Below are 9108 nucleotides of genomic sequence, written 5' to 3'. Positions count from 1 at the left end.
TTGACAACAACAGACACATGACATCACATGATGAGTATTTACAGTAAAAACAGTCAGAAGCTGAAAGCATTTTTTAAAATAAGACTGAAGATAATAAGACTTGCAATGTAATCCTAAACGTGCACGTAATCTCTATCAGTAGCTCGACATCCGGACATTCCAAAACCACAAACATTAAATACACGAATTACTCTAGCACAAGGTGTCGCTGTCCAAGTCCTGACCGCGCTGCTGCAGGTGCACTCCGGCCCGACAGAGGGCGCTGTTCCGTGACCAGGGCTGAGGGCGCAGCTCAGGCTTTTTGTTCCAGAGCTGTTCAGTGCGCTGTCCACTTCAGCACCACAAGCCGAGCAGAGGCAGCAGCTAACAAGCCTGAAGACAAGCGACACACAGCTCAGCATCAGCACCAGTCCCGACCCCGCTCCTCAGCACGAAAGAGCCCCAGAACAAGCCCCAAAAGACGCCTGCGTGAGAGAGCCGCTTCTCCAAAGGTAAGACTTTTGGCAGAAGCTGAAATAGTCCAGTTAAAAGCTGTGCATCTGCGAAGAATAAGCTCATCTTTCCTTCCTGGTTCATTAATACTGTATGGCCAGATTAAGGCGGTGTTTACGGTGGCCTCTTGTTCTGTTTTTAGCCTCATCTCTAGACACTGTTGTTTATCTGCGCGGAAAGACAAACTGTAACCGAGTGTTTGAGAAACACGTTTAACGAAGCCTCGCTTTGCAGATGGTTCGCTTCAGTAAAGCTAACGTAACACTGGCCAGCTGGTGTTTCTGTCAGTGCTCTGTCCTTGTGAGTGATATCAGATATCAGCCGCACGTTCAGGCTTTCTCCCCCTTTGTCAGATAATCCAAGGGCTGCTTTGTTGTGTTGTTAACGCGCAGTTCAAATATATTAGGAGCTCTTTACGCACGCGTTTGTGTTGCTTACTAAGCCATCTCCACTGATTTTACCACTGACGAAAAGTTGATATTTTATCCACATCTGCATCCTTTGTTATAAATACAGTTGGATATAGTGTTACACCACCGGTAACTAGTATATTATAATAATGTTAATCCTAATGCAGAAAGTTCAATAGTTCTGTGAGATATAACAATGAGATATTTACAAATATATATATATTTTATATTATTCACTTAAGGAAAAGGGGGAACAATGCATATCAAATCAAATCAAATCAAATCAATTTATTTTTGTAAGGCCCAAAATCACAACAACAGTTGCCTCTGAGGGCCACAGGGAGAAATGAATCAACAATGTCTGTGGTGGCGATGAAGTCAGACAATGTCTGTGGTGGCGAGGGACGATGTCCCAGGGTCCTCTGTCCTTAGACTCTCCTTCTCGGCCAGGAAAAACTACAAAAAAAACCTCTTTGGGAAAAAAGCGTAGAAACCTGGAGGAGTTCCAGTGAAGGAGAGATCCGACTCTCACAGACGGACAGACGGACACGAGGAGACTGGAGCTGGACCCACTCTTCAGGCAGAAGAGGGACCGTCTGAGTCGAGCTGGACCCACTCTTCAGGCAGAAGAGGGACCGTCTGAGTCGAGCTGGACCCACTCTTCAGGCAGATGAGGGACCGTCTGAGTCGAGCTGGACCCACTCTTCAGGCAGATGAGGGACCGTCTGAGTCGAGCTGGACCCACTCTTCAGGCAGATGAGGGACCGTCGGAGGCGAGCTGGACCCACTCCTCAGGCAGATGAGGGACCGTCCACACAGGGCAGGGACCACTTCACCAGGGGAGGGGCATCTGGGTCCACAGGTCCTCAGAAGTGAGAGAAAGAAAAGAAGGCGGTGAACAGTTTGCAAGTGGAATCAAAAAATAAATATTGTTTGATAGCATAAGTAGTCAGAAGAAGAGGATAGTGCTCAAGCTGTCATACTTCCCCCAGCATAGTTACTCCTAGGGCAGCGTAGCTGAGGGTTTATCTTTATGTTCCTAACTACTCTGACCATAAGCGATTTCGAAGAGGAACGTTTTAAGCCTGGACTTAAATGAAGAGACTGTGTCAGCATATTTAACATGGGTCGGGAGCTGATTCCATAACACAGGAGCTTGGTAGCTAAACGCTCTACCTCCTACAGTACTTTTAGAGACTCTTGGCACCACCAGAAGGCCGGCATTCTGAGAGCGAAGAGCTCTGTTTGGATGATATGGTTCTATAGCATCTTTGAGGTAGGATGGGGCCATGTCATTTATGGCTTTGTAGGTCAAGAGTAGAATTTTGAATTTGATTCTAGACTCGACGGGGAGCCAGTGAAGAGACTTCAGCACCGGCGTAATGTGCTCTCTTCTTTTTGTTCCTGTTAGTAATCTTGCTGCTGCATTTTGAACCAGTTGAAAGCTTTTTATGGAGCTTTTAGGACACGCTGCAAGCAGGGAGTTACAGTAGTCTAATCTAGTCGTTACAAATGCATGGATAAGTTTTTCGGCATCACTTTTAGGCAGGATTCTTCTGATTTTGGCGATGTTGCGCAAATGGAAATAGGCTGTTTTACAAGCTTGATTTATATGAGCTTTAAATGAGAGCTCCTGGTCAAATAAGACTCCAAGGTTTCTTACAGTAGAACTGGAGGCTACACTGACATTGTCCAGTGTGACTATCTGCTCAGATAGAGCGTCTCGTAGATGCTTAGGGCCAAGCACAATGACCTCAGTTTTTTCAGGGTTAAGAAGCAGGTAGTTTAGTGTCATCCAGGTTTTTATCTCCTTCACACAAGTACTAAGTCTGTCTACTTGATCGCTCTGATCAGGTTTCATTGATAAATACAGCTGAGTGTCATCTGCATAGCAGTGGAAGTTAATGCCATGCTTTCTGATAATGTTGCCTAATGGTAGCATATAAAGAGTAAACAGAATTGGACCGAGTACCGAACCCTGTGGCACACCGTAAATTACTTTAGAGCTTGGTGAGGAGCTCTGGTTTACATTAACAAATTGGAACCTATCAGATAGATAGGATTTAAACCAGCTGAGGGCTGTTCCTCCAACACCTACATCACATTCTAACCTCTGCAGTAGAATGTTGTGGTCAATGGTGTCAAACGCTGCGCTGAGGTCCAACAGAACCAGGATTGAGACCAGTCCATCCTCAGCGGCTAATAACAAATCATTTGTGACTTTAACTAGTGCAGTTTCAGTGCTGTGGTGGGCTCTGAACCCTGACTGGAAAACTTAAAATAAGTTATTGTCCTGCAAGTGGCGACAAAGCTGTTTTACTACAACTTTTTCAAGGATTTTAGAGACGAAGGGAAGATTTGAAATAGGTCTGTAGTTTACCAATAGGTCGGGATCTAGATTAGGCTTTTTCAGAAGAGGTTTAATGACTGCATGTTTGAAGGACTGTGGAACATAGCCACTTTCGAGTGAAGTATTTATTATATTAAGAATAGGGTCTATAATTAGGGGAAGAATGTCTTTGAGGAGTCTGCTTGGAATGGGGTCTAGGACACAAGTTGAGCTTTTAGAGGACATAATGGCTGAAGTTATCTCTGCTTGATCAACAGCTGTGAACCTTTCTAGGTTTACAGGTGGATTTATATGGGACGTTAGATTTACAGCTTGGGCTAGTTCAGGGCTAATAGCGGGGGTAATTTCATCTAATTTATCTCTGATTGTTTTTATTTTATTATTAAAAAATAGGAGGAAATCATCAGAGCTGAGTGTAGCTGGGATTGAGGGCTCTACTGCACTGTGACAGTTTGTTAGCCTAGCTACAGTGCTGAAAAGGAATTTAGTGTTACTTTTGTTGACTTCTATTAGATTTGAATAATATCTGGTTTGGGCCTTACGCAGAGCCTGCTTATAGGACAGCAGGCAGCTTTTCCATGCTTTTAGGGATTCTTCGGCGTGAGAGCGACAAAATAATCCCTCTAACTTTCTAACTCTTTGTTTATGTGAACGCAGTTCTTGGTTGTACCATGGGGAGGCGCGCTTTGGCCTAATGACCTTCTGTTTTAACGGCGCGACAACGTCAAGAGCAGACTTCAGAGAATTCATGGTCAAGTCGACACATTGATCACTTAAACTGGGACTAAAACTGTTCTCAGCAGGATCACATGACATGTCACTGAATATTGGCTCTATTATTTCTTTGAATTTTGAGATAGATTTTTCAGATATTGTCCTTTTCATTATAACTTTATTTTGTGGGACTGGATGATCTTTAAGAATAAACTGAAAGGTAATTAGGAAATGATCTGACAATATAGGGGTTTGAGGGAGGACAATGAGGTCACTAATCTCTGTTCCATACGTTAGGACAAGATCCAGAGTGTTCTTGTGAGTGTGAGTCGGTTTATTTACATTCTGAGTGAAACCAATGCTGTCTAACAAGGCGCTGAAGGCATTACTGAGCGCGTCATCACTCATGTTCACGTGGATATTAAAGTCTCCAACTATAACTATTTTATCCCAGGCTAACACTAAGTTTGATATAAAGTCAGAAAACTCTGTTAAAAACTCTGAGTAGGGACCAGGAGGTCGGTAGATAACTATGAACAAAACTCTTTTTTGGTTTTTCATATTTGGACATGTGATTGACAGCATAAGGCTTTCAAATGAGTGAAATGCATTGTTAGTTTTAGGGCTCATGAGTAGGCTTGAGTGTGAGATCACTGCCACACCACCACCTCGGCCTGTGCTCCTGGCAGTCTGAAAGTTAACATGGGTGGGTGGGGTGGACTCATTTAGTCTGACGTAGTCGTCTTGTTGAAGCCACGTTTCAGTTAGAGCTAGAAGATCTATGTTATAGTCACTAATTAATTCATTAACTAAGAGCGATTTGGAGGAAATTGCTCTAATGTTTAGCAGTCCACATTTTACGTGTTTATTCATTTGTGTATTTGTGTCATTTGTGATTGTTATTTTCCTTAAGTTATTTGGTCTGACGCCTGAAATATTTTTTCTGAGATGTGACTTTTTGGCATTATTTGTACGAGGGACACACACAGTCTCTATCTGTCTTGAATCTGAACACTTCACATGTAACAGAACGGGCGAGAGTTCAGCGACAGAGGAGCGTCTTAAACTGCTGCTCTGCGCCCGGGGCTCATGAACATTCAAACACATATGGCACATGAACATTCAAACACATATGGCAGAGCATAGCCTTAGGCTAATGTCCATCTGCAGACCCCCGGCAGGTAAAAACACACACTATTTACACAGACTGCACAGCTGGACAGAAACATAAAGGATTCATCATGTTAATAGAAGCATTCAACAATAAATAACCCAGGGAGTGACAGAACAATTAGAACACAAGTCATCTATATAGTACATCGATTCTCATTGCACCAATTCCCATAGTAACTAATGTGTCACTGTAAACTATAAGTGCCATCTATTTATTTATATGACATTATTTAACTTTTTTATTCATTTTATCATTTTCATTTTATTACCTTTCTGATCCAAATTGAGTAATTAATTATATCTATATCTTTAATTTTTAATATACTATGATTTCTGTTTCCCCCAAGATTGGATTTTTGTTTTATTATCTTTTCCCCCACTGCTGTTCATGCCGACAAACCAAATCATGTGTTTTCTCTCCAGCGGACCTTATCTCAGGCTCCACATGAATCAGTAATCAGTTCATGACATGCGGCTGAAGGAAAAAGAGAGATTCTGCAGGAGCGCGTGTGTGCGATGGCCAGTGACAGCGCTGTGCCGACTTGAGCCAGGTCCAAGGAAAATACTCCAGAAAGACAGTCTTCCATTTTGTCCCTCATGTAGAGGAGACAGAGCCAGGTGAGGTAATAGGCTGATAGAGGGATTAGTGTGCATTAGACTGGAGTGGTGCAGGTATATCTTGTCTCTTGCTCTACAAATGCCCATCCTCAACATTTTAAACATACAATTGCTCAGTACGTGTTCATCATTGCAGTACATTAAAATAAAGTTCAATTCAGTTTTCATTATTTGAAGAGAAATGTGTCCCAAGTGTTTTGAAAATGTCTAAATTGACACTATTGGGTTTTTGTTATAAATGTATTAAACGTATTCACAAATTGTTATTTTCACATATTTCATATATTGATTCATTACGCTCAATATTACGGTGCATTATTTGATGTGGGGTTTGATTCCGGCAGGTTTCCTTTGCAGCATTTTGTGGTTGACTGGTCAGAATCAGCCTGTTCATTTAGTGTGTGTTCATACAAATTGGGACAAAACTAGGGCTAGACCCAAAAACTAAACCTACAGGGGGCCACAACAGGACCAGACCAGGGCTAAGGATCAGGACTAAAATGTGCTCAAGTGTGGATGCACCCTTTTTTTTGACACATTTTCACTATTTGAAATGGTCCGATATTCTTCACCAGTATTATTACCAGCGTATTCCATTTGCATTGTGCAGCTCAATCTAAAATACTGTTGGCCCTTTGCTTCATTCTCCTTCCCTTGCATCCCTCTCACTCACATCTAATCCTCAAGGACACACAACGGACGGATCGACAAAGCGGTGACAGCGAAAGTCGAGCTTGATGTGGGACAAAATAGTCATTCCTCCTTGTGATGTGGTCCAATATTGTTCATTTTATACTGTAAAGCCAAGCGCCGGCAAGACTCACCAGGGCGCTCAGGCTAATTCAGAGAAAGCCATGCCAGCCCCACTCAACAAGAGACAAGAAAGAGAGAGTGTGAGTCTCCGTGAAGGTGAACTTTAGCAGTTTGGCACGGGACTCTGAGCTGCATGCTAACTCTGCAGGTGGTAATCCCTTTATGTTTTATTAAAAAGTTTTGTCAGCGAGTCTGCAACGCTGTCTGCAAGTCAGATTCACGTGGGGGAGCTTCAGGTCGATGGTTATGATTTTACTGCTGCGTCATTGGAGACCAGGGAGAGTGTGTGACAAGCCTTTATTTGAGTTTGGATCTTTTTTTCAGACAGACGCTTGAAAAAGAGATGTCCCCTTAAGAGTGAGCGGCTTTTAAAAGGAATCCTGGGATGTTTGGGGAAAGAGAAATGCCGAATCTCAGTTGCCGGAGTTATCATGTTCTCGGGGTGATGGAGTTTTGCTGTCGCAGATTTTGAAATGTCAGTCACTTGTTATTTTAGTGTTCCTCTTGCAAAAGTTTAAGACCTTGTTATGAATGGTTGTAATTCTCTGTTTGCTCCATGGCTCAGCCTCTTTGTAGTTGTGATTTGTCTGCAAAGTATCGCAAAGAGATTAGAGAGATTTTAAGGGAACGATGTTAAAATTATACAACACACTATTATTACACAGATTGAGAATATGCATTTTACACTGTTTAAAGATAATTTTAACTCTTCGATTATCTTTTGCACTTCTTTCTATCCTCATTGTTTACCCCGATGATTGATGGCTATGATGATAACGACTAGCTAAACGATCCCTCTCAGATGCACAAACAAAGCAAACAAGTCTGTCATTACAGAAATCAACAAGAAAACGCTGCAGCTTCCTCGATTTCTTGCTCTCAAACAAACCACATCTGTAGATTCAGCAGCTGTGCTTTTATGGCACATCTTAATTAAATGTTGATGAAGTAAACAACCGAAATTGCCAATCAGAAAGAGAGCGTACAAGGTTATTCCGAGACAAAAATAAACTTAGCCATTAGGGTAATTCTCTGCTGTTCTTGCATTTGATTGATTTCAATGCAGGCTTGGGACTGCTTCAAATACATTTAGAAAACACTAAAGGCTGCAGTATTAATATGACATTTTAATTTGAATAGTGATACAATTAATCCCAATTTAGATTTTTTTGGGGGGCAAGTCAAAATCAAATTCAATTCAAAATAAATAGATAATTACTCAACTTAGTAAATACATACTTTTAAATAAATAACACACATACATATAAACAATAAATAAAACATTGCGGGCCAAATATTTAATTTGCACTAGTGGGGTATTTGTTTCGATTACAAGGTAGAATATTGAAAATCTGTGACTCTAATTATTGTGTGTTTTGTGTTTTATTGTTGTAGAAATCTATTTTCTTTGCATTATGGCTCAAAAGGGTTTACTATTCTCGCAATATTTTCTGTATCAATAAATCGCACTTCAAAAAATTTGATTGGCTCACCAGTCTGTATGCTAATGAATGCACTAAATTGTCATACACATTGTCAATGCAACCATATTAATAGATCAGTCGAGATTTCTGGTCAGCCGAAGTTCTAGATTACTAGCGGCCGCCCGTGAAGCAGCAAAAACAGCGGGAAAGAAAGACAAAATGTAGTTGGTGAAAAGCGTCCGACCTGTGGTGCATCAAGATCGATATGCAGTGTGCTCGACAATGGCAAAGGTCCTTGAGCAGCTCGTGTGATCTATGTGCTGTTGTTGCAGGTCTAGCCCACTTCTGAAGACTAATGCAGGGTCCACTTCCACATTTAGGACACCTGAACGCACCGCTCTCAGCCTCCTCTGCATTTATTTTAAATCAGGTAATAGACAATTTCCTAGTTTGTAAATAAAAACACTTGAATTTGAACATAATGTGATTTCACTGGAGAAACTGGGATTGACCTCAGAATATCACAAAATATGAAAAATGCAAGTGGTTATGGCAAATGAAAAGACTCATTTGAGTTATATCAGAGCCTGGTTTAAAGACATTTACAGTTGTATTTTGCATTATTTGTATATTTAAGGGGAGATTGTAATAGTTCCTTTTTTTTTTAAAGAAGGCAATGCTTGATTTGATGAATTTACTGAGCAAATACTTAAACAAATGTTGACTTCTCAATAGTTTTTCATTTTTTTCTGCAGGTATATTACATCCTTTACCACAAGTTATACCTTCTAGAGAAAGGTTAGAAAATAGTTCATAATAATTTCTCCATTTTGTAATAAAAAAGCAAACTAACTGACATTTCTTGCCCAAAAATTCAAAATGTTTGCCATTTTTGTTATAAAGACTTAAATCCATTTGTATTTTGATCTGAAATTAGTTAATCATTGAACATGTGTTATGGTTTACTTAATTTTGCCTCCATTCTTGAATTTTGCACATTCAAAAATAGATAAAATCCCCTTTAACTGTCAAAAGGCAGTTGTTTAGACCTGGTTTATGGTTCATATTTCTGTAATCATTCCCTTATTTTTGCTTTACATCAGACAAAAACTAG

General features: G+C 40.7%; 1 protein-coding gene across 1 annotated transcript in view; it reads left to right on the top strand.

Annotated features, from left to right (window-relative positions):
- The first annotated feature begins 316 nt into the window (after window positions 1-316).
- Window positions 317-9108, top strand: part of srrm3 (serine/arginine repetitive matrix 3) — an 84428-nt gene continuing 75636 nt past the window's right edge. The window contains exon 1 of the mRNA XM_072446645.1: window positions 317-491. The gene's annotated coding sequence lies outside the window, so the exon portion shown is untranslated. The remainder of the gene's footprint in view (window positions 492-9108) is intronic.

This window comes from Eucyclogobius newberryi, unplaced genomic scaffold, assembly GCF_026437365.1.
Source record: "Eucyclogobius newberryi isolate DKJ021-1_F unplaced genomic scaffold, fEucNew1.0.hap1 SCAF_15, whole genome shotgun sequence".
Classification (NCBI taxonomy): Eukaryota; Metazoa; Chordata; class Actinopteri; order Gobiiformes; family Gobiidae; genus Eucyclogobius; species Eucyclogobius newberryi.
Note: the sequence above shows the minus strand (reverse complement) of the source record. Positions and strands in the feature narration are given on the sequence as shown.